We start from the raw sequence: 12,523 nt of genomic DNA, 5'->3' as shown, positions 1-12,523 counted from the left end.
GGTAACCTGCCTAAATGACTACCGACCCGTAGCACTCACGTCTGTAGCCATGAAGTGCTTTGAAAGGCTGGCATGGCTCACATCAACACCATTACCCCAGAAACCCTAGACCCACTCCAATTTGCATACCGCCCCAACAAATCCACAGATGATGCAATCTGTATTGCACTCGACACTGCCCTTTCCCACCTGGACAAAAGGAACAACTATGTGAGAATGATATTCATTGACTACAGCTCAGCGTTCAACACCATAGTGCCCTCAAAGCTCATCACTAAGGTAAGAACCCTGGGACTAAATCAAATCAATCAAATTTATTTTTATATAGCCCTTCGTACATCAGCTGATATCTCAAAGTGCTGTACAGAAACCCAGCCTAAAACCCCAAACAGCAAGCAAAGCATGTGAAAGAAGCACGGTGGCTAGGAAAAACTCCCTAGGAAAAACTCCCTAGAAAGGCCAAAAACCTAGGAAGAAACCTAGAGAGGAACCAGGCTATGAGGGGTGGCCAGTCCTCTTCTGGCTGTGCAGGGTGGATATTATAACAGAACATGGTCAAGATGTTAAAATGTTAAAATGTTCATAAATGACCAGCATGGTCAAATAATAATAATCATAGTAGTTGTCGAGGGTGCAACAAGCACGTCCGGTGAACAGGTCAGGGTTCCATAGCCGCAGGCAGAACAGTTGAAACTGGAGCAGCAGCACGGCCAGGTGGACTGGGGACAGCAAGGAGTCATCATACCAGGTAGTCCTGAGGCATGGTCCTAGGGCTCAGGTCCTCCGAGAGAAAGACAGAAAGAGAGAATTAGAGAGAGCATATTTAAATTCACACAGGACACCGGATAAGACAAGAGAAATACTCCAGATGTAACAGACTGACCCTAGCCCCCTGACACATAAACTACTGCAGCATAAATACTGGAGGCTGAGACACTAAACACCTCCCTCTGCAACTGGATCCTAGACTTCCTGACAGGCCAACCCCAGGTGGTAAGGGTAGGTAACAACACACCCGCCCCACTGATCCTCAACACGGGGGCCTCTCATGGGTGCATGCTCAGTCCCCTCCTGTACTCCCTGTTCACTCATGACTGCATGGACTGGCACAACTCCAACACCATCATCAAGTTTGCTGATGACCCAACAGTGGTAGGCCTGATCACCGACAACTATGAGACAGCCTATAGGGAGGAGGTCAGAGACCTGACAGTGTGGTGCCAGGATAACAACCTATCCCTCAATGTGATCAAGACAGAGGACATGATTGTGGACTACAGGAAAAGGATGACCGAGCACACCCCCATTCTCATCGACGAGGCTGTAGTGGAGCAGGTTGAGAGCTTCAAGTTCCTTGTTGTCCACATCACCAACAAACTATCATGGTCCAAACACACTAAGACAGTCGTGAAGAGGACACGACAAAGCCTATTCCCCCTAAGGAGACTGACAAGATTTGGCATGGGTCCTCAGATCCTCAAAAGGTTCTACAGCTGCACCATCGAGAGTATCCTGACTGGTTGCATCACTGCCTGGTATGGCAACAGCTCGGCCTTCGACCGCAAGGCACTAGATAGGGTAGTGCGTATGGCCCAGGACATCACTGGGTCCAAGCTTCCTGCCACCCAGGACCTCTATACCAGGCGGTGTCAGAGGAAGGCACTAAATATTGTCAAAGACTTCAGCCACCCATAGTCATATACTGTTCTCTCTGCTACCGCACGGCAAGCGGTACCGGAGCGCCAAGTCTAGGTCCAAGAGGCTTCTTAACAGCTTCTATCCTCAAGCCATAAGACTCCTGAACAGTTAATCAAAGGGCTACCCAGACCTCTCTTTTACGCTGCTGCTACTCTCTTTATTATCTATGCATCATCACTTTAACTCTAACTACATGTACATATTACCTCAATTACCTCGACTAACCGGTGCCCCCGAGCATTGACTCTGTACCGGTACCCCCAGTATATAGCCTCGCTTGTTATTTTACTGCTTACTAATTATTTGTTACTTTTATTTTCAATTTTTTACTTATCAATTGTTTTACTTAACACTTATTTTTCTTAAATCTGCATTGTTGGTTAAGGGCTTGTAAGTAAGCATTTCACTGTACGGTTTACACCTGTTGTATTTGGTGCATGTGACAAATAAAATGTGATTTGGTATGGTGTAGGCCTACAGCCTAATATACAGCACATAATCAGTGCATAAATGTAGGCCATCAAATGCCTTTTTTGACAGGACCACTTGCGGTGAACAATAAAAGCCTTGTAACACAAACACATTGCAATCAACCATCAGGACAACCAGCATGCTCATTTGGAAAACGTAAATGGCAAAATAGGAGAATGATGACCTGCAAATCTAAAGAGTAGCTTGACAGATTCCCTGTCAAAGTACTTAGACTGCATACAGCTCCAACCCTTTTCCCCACATCAGTTTCCTTCTCTTGTTATACTGTCATTTGGTAATTGTTGCTAATTATACAATTGCTGTCTGGAATCAGGCTGCAGTAATGCCATTTAATGGCTCTCGTGAGTTATGAAACCAGTAAATGGCATCTCTGCAGCCATTTACAATATATTGGCTGCTATATTCCAGAGCGAAAGCTTGAGCTTTTTTTGACATGTACAACACACTCCACCGTTTCTCCACCTCAAAGAGGATAGTAAAAATTGTGCTCATATTGTCTTCCCACACAATCAGAGTCTGGATATCATGAATTGGATCATACATTTTCTGCCAGGACAATCAGCGTTTGTAAGCAGATTTTTTTTTACATAACATGAAAACCTCTAAATTTTTCAATTCATCCGTTTAAATTCTTCTTAAATGGATTAAGTTCTTCTACAATGTGATGACCCATCCACATTTGGATAGTAACTATTAAGCTCCGGGTATCTATGCAAGGAGAAATTCGGAAAGAATAGTCCAATAATTTTATCTGGAAGCTTCTCACATAGGATTTGTTCTAGCCTAAAAACATGTAATAACTTGTGATTTTAGATGGAAAGCTGTGGCATCCTACAATACAAGAGAGCGACTTGGCCTCAATGTGAACTTTGTCAGTCAAGCAATTTTGAGAACACTGGTCTCTGTCTTGTCTTACTGAATTATAGATGCTACCTACTGTCTGTTCTTACAAACAGATGCTGCATTTAAAACGTTTTTCTGCAGTGCATTTTCCCAAGCTTTCTCCTATGGCAAAGTCTTGGCATCAGTGCATCTTATTCTCATTAACACACAGTGCAAAGCCAGAATAAAAAAGTCAGAATAAATTATCTTAAATCCAGTGCTTGAAATGGAGTCATTCTATAACCTTTGAATTATGAAATGAATCTAACTAATTACATCTGCAGTCAGTGGGTTCTATAAGATTCACCATTGAAGCTGCAGTTAAAACAGCATGTCTTCGGAGACTGTAATATTGACTGGGAGAGACTTAGACTCAGACATGCATTCAAATCTAGCGAAATCGACACAAATCCTCACAGTGCTCTAAACCCCTTATCTTTCTGGGTCCCCACTCAGAGCTGATCATCTCATTTGAGGAGACGGTCGTTCCTCTCCCTCCTGGCGGTGAGAGTAAACAGTGCTCAGATCCAGCACCCCTGCTGCACCCATGCTGCATAGCCTGGGATCTGAACCTCCTCCCTACAGCAGGAGGAAATCACAGGGGTGTGGAAAAGTGTGCCTGCTTATCAACCGTTACCGTGGCGGGACGCTTTAAGGGGAGAGAGCATTGTGGCCTTAACTCTCGTTCCATAATGAGAGTCTGTCTTTAGACGTGATTTGGAAGGGGCGGGTTGCAGCAGGGGTCGAAGGGAAGGATGGGGTAGAGAGAGAAAGATATCTGTTGTGTTAGCCTTTGATGGAAGCCCTTCCTTAAAGCCTTGTTATACAGAAGCTTTTGTGCCACACTAATAAGGACGATCCATTAAAATGAACACATCGGTCGGATAAGTCCCACGAGATAGACACTGAAGTCTACACTCTGTACAATGTGGTGAAGTCAGGGTACTATTTGTGGAGGAGTTGGTGGAATTGGGTTATTAACCAGGAAAGGTCAGTGGAAGAGCAGGGACAAAAAGGATATTGACATTAGCCGCAGAAAACTAGCTAATGACAACATCCATCCTATAGATTTGTGTAGATACATAATGGGGGTCGGCTATAGTGTCACTGTTGCTCTGTTGTCAACACAGCCAACGACACCTAACCCCATCGTTAGGATAGTGTGGAGGAACATAGCACAGGATAAGCATGTGATATACAGGGCATTGATAAGATGTGCCTTGCTATAACAACGAGGAAACAGCGGCAGGGTGATTAGATATCCACTCAACACGTTACCCTCACATTTCCCAATCATCCCCCTGCGTTCGATAGCATCATTCCACACAGCCCCATCATATTTGATCAGTATCACTGTATCCATTCACTCCAGGGAGTCAGGTGTGTTCTCTTTCTCTCTAATATTGCCAGGCAACTGGGGACTACCTGCAGGGCTGCAATGGGATGAAAATGAGCGATAGCAGCCTTCCTCCGTAGCCGTCGCTGTGATCCTGCTGTCACACAACCAATTACAGGCTAGATCAAGACCTCGACCTTGCCCTAGAAAACCCCCAACCTCGGAATTATCACAAACGGCATGTGTCCTAACGTGAAATGCGCATAACTCAAAACTTTTCTCAAATCTCCCACTGACTGGGTTTGTACGGGTATAATCTAAGAATCCATAACCAAATATTGAATGTCTGTCAAGAGACTAACACGTGGATCATGTTAGATTGAGTCTGACAGCCATAACCATCATAGGAAATATTTGCTATTAAGGGTAAACTTAAAAGTACACAACAACAACCATCAAACTAAGCCCTGATTAACCCCAGGGGTCCTGGACATTGCTTGGAGGCGGGCGCTGCTTGTGTACATTGGACCTTAGCCCATTTGTTAGAATATACATCCCCCTCCATCCACCCCTTGATCCACCTCCAGACATTAACCTTGTACAGTTTATTGTCACATGCCGATATGTACCAAGTAGACATTTCTAGATAGAGGAACATCAGCTTCTCCTGGAATGACAAAAGACTGCCCAAATTATAGTTCACTTGAGAGGTTGATCCTCATTGGTGACCTATGTTCCTCATGCAACAATGGGCCTGAGTACGATTTGTTTCCTTCTAATAGTTCAAAATCCTGAGTAAAGCCTGGTCAGTTGATTGGCCCAGCCAGGAGTAGATCTGACTTTTCCCCAGTAGAGGTTAAGAGACTTTTGGTAGTGGGGTCGTATTTGATGTTGGGAGGTTGACATCTGGGAAGTGAGTATAAGGGAACCATAAACAGCTCCAAATTAACTTTGAGCTGAGCCGACTCTGAAACAGTGGGCCAAGCTCACCAAGGAGTCAGCAGCGAGAATCTACAAATTCAATTTCAGTCTCATCATTTGCTCCAAATGACATCCATTCAGTCAAACATCCTAGTGTTCTACGCTGTAATTGGGGGAGAAGTGCTGCCTCCCTTCTCTTTTGTACAGTTTGCTTAATTCTCTGTGTCACATCATCCTACCGTGAGTGATGTTACACTATCTTATTACAGTACATGACATATCCCATCTGTAGTGTGTCTTCTGGCCAGTGGTATGGTACGGTGCACATTTTAGGATACCCTCAATCTGACATGTGAGTACACCATCTGTGGCGAGGGTACGGGATAGCTTGTGCCACCGTGGAAAGAAAGTTCTTGCCTTCTGGTCCGCCTTGCTACAGTACTGAATGCAGACAGTCAGCCTCAAAGGCAACAATTATCCCCCCATTGAGCCAGTGATGAGGCCCCCTAGTTGTATCAAAGGCGACAGGCTGAGTTGTGTAGTCAACTCTGTAGGGTACAACCAGGGACCTCCCGCAGTCCTACCATTCTGCAACACCAGTTTGAATGCACCAGCATGTGGAACTAAACAGTCTAGAGAATTTAGCACGAGGCAGACTGTTTTAGACCTTTCAGAGTGATATGGCTAGTTGTCATGGCAATGGGTAAGAAATTGTAAAGTAGAGAGGAAAACACACAGGCATAGAATTTGTTGCTACATTTATGATGATGAAAGCAGGATTGGAGCCCAGCCATTCTAGAGTATGGGGGACACAGAGTGAATACTGCTTTTTTGGGACAGACTCCTTGAGACACTGTGGAACACAACAACAGTGGCTGGCAGGAACACTAGGTCAGACTAAGAACATTACTAAAGACATCAGACCACTGCCTTCTCTTGTCTTGGCCCTCTTTTATATGCTGAAGGGGTTTCGAACTAAGCCGAAGGCTATTCTTATTATGCAAATAGGGCCTTCATGAATCTGGTGCAAGTCAAGCTAGTTTTCCCTGCAAACTGTGCAGTCCAGGGCCGGCTCTAGTCTTTTGGGGGCCCTAAGTGAGATTTGGTTGGGGCCCCCCACCTCGCGGCAAAACATTTGTAGCCCCCAACTTGACGGCGGAGAGAAATACACACACAAGTTCATTTCTGTCAATTCTACATATTTTTGCCATGGAGCAGAGAGAAAATGTTGCAATTTTATAACAAATGTAATGCAAGTCTACTCATTTGGCCATGGAGCAATGAGAAAAAATGTGCCATTTTACTTCCTGCAATTCTCATTACTTTGCCATGGGGTAGATAGACGTTTTTGCAGTTTTAAAGCCAATTTCCTACAATTCTACACACTTTGACATGACTTATGCCATGTTAATATGATGTCTGACTGAGAATGACTTACAAAATCAATGGGGGCCCCCTGGAGGTCAGGGCCCCTGGGTAACTGTCTCCATGCATGGTCTTTATTCGACTATGAATATTACAAGTTTAGATAGCTGGTTAGACTAACTACCAATCTATAAATGTACATGGCTAATGGTCAGCTAATTGACCCTTCACTAAGCCCCTCCCCAGATTTTTGGACAACCAATTGCTGCACTCCAATCGATAGCAATTGTCGTCAAGTCCGACACCTCTGACAAGCTCATGTTTGAAACACATGAAAGTCAATGAGGGAAGTGGGAAAAACTGTTTTCTTAAAAAAATAACATATTGTTTAAATGCTTAAATAACTGAAGCGTGCACCAGGGGTACTTTCTACTGTGATTCCTGAAATGCAAAGCCTGTTGGAGTATTTTTCAAATCCAAAATTACACTTTTGTTACATTGTTTGTTAGCTTGTTAGCTATCTCTCAGTCTCATTGACGACTAAATGTTGTTAACGCTAGCTAGCTGCTTAATATAACTTGTTTTCTCAAAATGTATGTTAGTTAGCTAAGTTAGCCATGTTATTAACTCCCTAGCAGCTGGGGGCCCTATGCGACCACTTATGTTGCTTATGCCTGGAGCCGGCCCTGACAAAGTCAAATGAACAAAACCCTGGGATCCTGCTAGAGAAGGGATATCAACAACAATAATAACAGATGGCTTAATGCATTTGGACACATTTAATTGTGTAATTGGGCTCCCGTGGTGCAGCGGTCTAAGGCAATGCATCTCAGTGCTAGAGGCGTCATTACAGACCCTGGTTTGATTCCAGGCTGTATCACAACCGGCTGTGATTGTGAGTCCCATAGGGCAGCGCACAATTGGCCCAGCATCGTTAGGGTATGGCCAGGGTAGGCTGTCATTGTAAATAAGAATTTGTTCTTAACTGACTTGCCTAGTTAAATAAATAATTGATTAAAAGTGAACTAAAAGGGCTCTGGTGTTGTTTTGAAGAATTGTTTACTTAGAAAACCGGTGCTGTATTTGGAAGACAGAGAGAGAAAGATCTGAGTTCTGCCCATTGGAATGGACTCGGTGGTTTGCTGCAATTTTAATTTGATTGTGTGATTGAATTGCAGGAGCATCGACACAGACAGTGCTAATGGGAAAAACAGGACGAGAGAGAGCACAAAGAAAGCCCTCCCTTAATCTTTCATTGTCTCCCATTTCAGTTGTTATCCCGACCGAATAACAATGATTTGGGAGTTATGGGTTATAACTCTCAGTCAATGTGTTGTTACCAGAGAGCTTGTCCATATCATGGAGCCACTCCACTAAAATCTGCAAAGAGCTGGCACAGAGAAATGGAAAACTTAAAGTCCAATCGAAACGAAAAGGAAGGAAATGCATACAAGCTACTGATTGATAATACTGATGACCCATCATTTGGTTCTATTTCCAGAGGGTTTTCGATTAGTAGTCCTATAGGGTTTTCTACTAGTCATTTCCAGGTCCAATGACAAGGACAGATTGGATTTAGTAGAACCTGTGTCCGAGCCAGTTCTTTCCACAGTGATTACATGTCACATGCTTTCCCCTTGTGATGAAAGCCTGTTCCACCAGTTTCCAAGGAAATGTACTATATTTCAATGTAAATATCACAACCCACCCAATTTCCTTCTGTAAGCCTGTGCTATTGGCCTCAGACAATAGACACTGCAGACATAGGATAGATACAGTCTGAACATCGTGATAGGCTATGCTGCCCTCTACAGGACAATATTTTCAGTGACATTGAAAAATTATTGTTCAGTCAAATCGCAGTAGAAATGTCAGAAATGTCAGTAGCCTAAAGATGATCCCTCTACTCGTTTCCTTGCCTTCATCTACACTGATGTGAAAGAACTGTGAAACTTTGACCAACTGGGTTTGAACCTGGGTCGTCTGTGCACCGCAAGACAGTGTCAACCAACTGAGCGAAAGCCTAGGGATTAGCTCAGGGGAGCTAACGCAAGTCTTCAGGTCTCAGGCAAGGTTACTCATTCAAGCATAGTTCAGCGAACCACCTCTGCTACAAAACCTACAAATAGGCATGCACCATATTGCTTTCTTCCATATTTTTCCACATCAGTGCAGATTAACCTAATCATTTCCAGAATGCAGCACCAACCAGTTCTCTGAATGGGAACTACTTGACAGCCCTGCAATACTTCCCATCAACATGCATCAGTTACTCAAAATGACCTGGAACGGCTTCCAGAGAGACAGTTAATATGGGGGTGCATGTCTTCGAATGTAGACTATAGCTGTTGGGGGGAAGCTTGTCAAGCAGTCTGACACAACAATTATTCTGTTCCATGTTCATTGTGTAATTGGTGCTATGCTTCATTAACGACAGCATTCTGAAAGGTGTATTTCTACACCAGTCCTCTCTGTATGGTTATAGTGAGAGATGCATAATACACATTGCTCTGGCACAACAAGAAAAATCCACAGACTGAATTACAACAATGATTGGCTGACCCCTGAATTAACGTTGAAGTTTAGAACTAGGCTTAATATTATGCATTAGCAGAATATACAGTAGGTCTACAGCGCATGATAATGGAGTTTGAGGGATGGGTTAACTTTGAGACGAATTGTCTTGAATAGGCCTAATTAGGTAGGACTGCCATCATGCGTTGTCAAAAATGTTTAGGCTCAATTAAGTTTGCACCTCCATAGCGAAATCTTAAATAACAACAACTTTGATTAACAACATGAGTAAACTAATTATACTACCCATTTGTCATTAAAAGCGTTCCAGTCAGTCAAAACTTCTAATCCTCTGGAAACATCAATTAAGATGCTCAACACCTGGTGAATTTAGATAAGTATACCATCTTTGAAATATTTAGACATTTAAATCTCAATTAACACAACAGGCCTGGTAGAAAATCCACTGCAACATTTCTCTGACAAGTTAATTGAGATGTCTCACTGGGCCCTTCTAAATATTTTATGTTTTGATTTGAGTGCCAGTTTTTGCTATTTCATATTAGGCCGACATTTCTGAATAGTAGGCTACAATATTATAGGCCAATAAAGTCGTTCAAAATAAATATATACTTGGTATAGGCATATTTCAAGAAGCTAGACCACACTTTACAACCAGACCAAATAAGAAGGCTTATATAAATAGTCATATATCATTTCATTGCACTCACCACAGAGCTGTGCTCCATAGCTGTTCATCACCTCCCTCAGACTGGCAACATCAGGCTGGAGTGAATATCTTCCTCCCAAAGAAATAGCCTTCAACATATCAAGTTTTATATAGTGTCAAACAAGTCTGGCGGCTACAGTGCATCCTTCTTTCATTCCTTTAAGTAATTACTCATTAGAAATGGCTGGACAGGTGAATGCCATGAGGCGAAGGCCTTGCGTTCACCTGTACAATCATGTGTAATCAGTGATTACTTCAAGGAAGGGAGGAAAGATGCACTTTTAAGGAATTTGAACAGATCATGTGTAGCCAGCTCCCAGACTTATGAGCCAACGGTCATTTGGCAGAAAACAGTGAATAGATCCCTTCCTTATTGTGTTCCTGACAAATATAATGTATCATTCTCCACCCAGACCCCAGAACCAAAGGCATGAGTTCCTCAATGGACAAGTGGAACTACTGTTTGTAAACAAATTGCTGGCTCAATAACTTCTTCATTAAGATAATGGTCTTGGAGGGTGGTAGTAAAAAGAACACCCAGTGGAAAGCCAACCCTCACCAGAAGTGGAGAGGGAGAGAAAGGAGGAGGAGAGGACTGACAAGGCCAGAGAAGTCTACTTAACAGCTGTATACAGCTGTGAGCTCCATTTTTATGGAATGGTCTGCCTACCCATGTGAGAGACGCACTCGGTTTCAACCTTTAAGTCTTTATTGAAGACTCATCTCTTCAGTAGGTCCTATGATTGAGTGTAGTCTGGCCCAAGAGTGTGAAGGTGAACAGAAAGGCACTGGAGCAACGAACCGCTCTTGCTGTCTCTGCCTGGCCGGTTCCCCTCTCTCCACTGGGATTCTCTGCCTCAAACTCTATTACAGGGGCTAAGTCACTGGCTTACTGGTGCTCTTCCATGCCGTCCCTAGGAGAGGTGCATCACTTGAGTGGGTTGAGTCACTGACGTGGTCTTCCTGTCTAGGTTGGCGCCCCCCCTTGGGTTGTGCCGTGGCGGAGATCTTTGTGGGCTATACTCGACCTTGTCTCAGGATGGTAAGTTGGGGTTTGAAGATATCCCTCTAGTGCTGTGGGGGCTGGGCTTTGGCAAAGTGGGTGGGGTTATATCCTGCCTGTTTTGCCCTTTTCGGCAGTATCATCGGATGGGGCCACAGTGTCTCCTGACCCCTCCTGTCTCAGCCTCCAGTATTTATGCTGCAGTAGTTCATGTGTCAGGGGGCTAGGGTCAGTCTGTTATATCTGGAGTATTTCTCCTGTCTTATCCGGTGTCCTGTGTGAATTTAAGTATGCTCTCTCTAATTCTCTCTTTCTTTCCTTCTCTTGCTCGGAGGACCTGAGCCCTAGGACCATGCCTCAGGACTACCTGGCATGATGACTCCTTGTTGTCCCCAGTCCACCTGGCCGTGCAACTCCTCCAGTTTCAACTGTTCTGCCTGCGGCTATGGAACCCTGACCTGTTCACTGTGATTACTATTATTTGACCATGCTGGTCATTTATGAACATTTGAACATCTTGGCCATGTTCTGTTATAATCTCCACCCGGCACAGCCAGAAGAGGACTGACCACCCCTCATAGCCTGGTTCCTCTCTAGGTTTCTTCCTAGGTTTTGGCCTTTCTAGGGAGTTTTTTCTAGCCACCGTGCTTCTACACCTGCATTGCTTGCTGTTTTGGGTTTTAGGCTGGGTTTCTGTACAGCACTTTGATATATCAGCTGACGTAAGAAGGGCTATATAAATAAATTTGATTTGTATATGAAAGGCTAATAGAGTGCCACAGTATGAGTTATAATACCCATAAAACCTGGTGTGACATTTTGATAACCATGTAAATCTCTCTAGGACAAGGTGACTTTATCAATATATTCATTCACCTGTATTTACCCCCCCCCAAAAATGAAATGCTAACTATCTGCTAATGTGGCTATTGTTATTTTTTTATTTAACCAGGCAAGTCAGTTAAGAACAAATTCTTATTTACAATGACAGCCTACTTGGGAACAGTGGGTCAACTGCCTTGTCAGCTCGGGGATTCAATCCAGCAATCTTTCGGTTACTGGCCCAACGCTCTAACCACTAGGTTACCTGCCACCCCTTCAAATCTTCAACTGTCATGATGATCTGGACGAGACTGCCAAATCGAGGCAAAGGTAAGAATCTCTGGATTAACTATCTAATGTTAGCCAAATGTATTCATGTATATATTGGCTACATTTCTTTAAAATTGACTATTCTGTGAACGGTCTTGTGCAAGTTTTAAATTGACACAATACCTGTTAGCAAAGGTATCAGCTAGAGATGACGTGCTGGAGCTAGCAGGGAGTCGTCTTCCATGATTTCTACTTTTATTCTAATTAGCATTTTTCGGGTCAGATTAAATGGAGACGAATATATTGATAAAAGTATCCTTGTCTGAGAGATTTATATGGTTATCAAAATGTCAAGCCAGGGTAAGACTACACGAAACACAGCCCATATTTTTAAGTGTTTCTAAAATCCTCTATGGGAAAAATGAATAGTGGAAAAACGATTAGAACCGTTTCCCTGTTTGGCCGCTAGGTTTTATGGGTATTATGACAC

The sequence above is a fragment of the Salmo salar genome, chromosome 29 (genome assembly GCF_965601325.2).
Source record: "Salmo salar chromosome 29, fSalSal1, whole genome shotgun sequence".
Taxonomy (NCBI): Eukaryota; Metazoa; Chordata; class Actinopteri; order Salmoniformes; family Salmonidae; genus Salmo; species Salmo salar.
Note: the sequence above shows the minus strand (reverse complement) of the source record.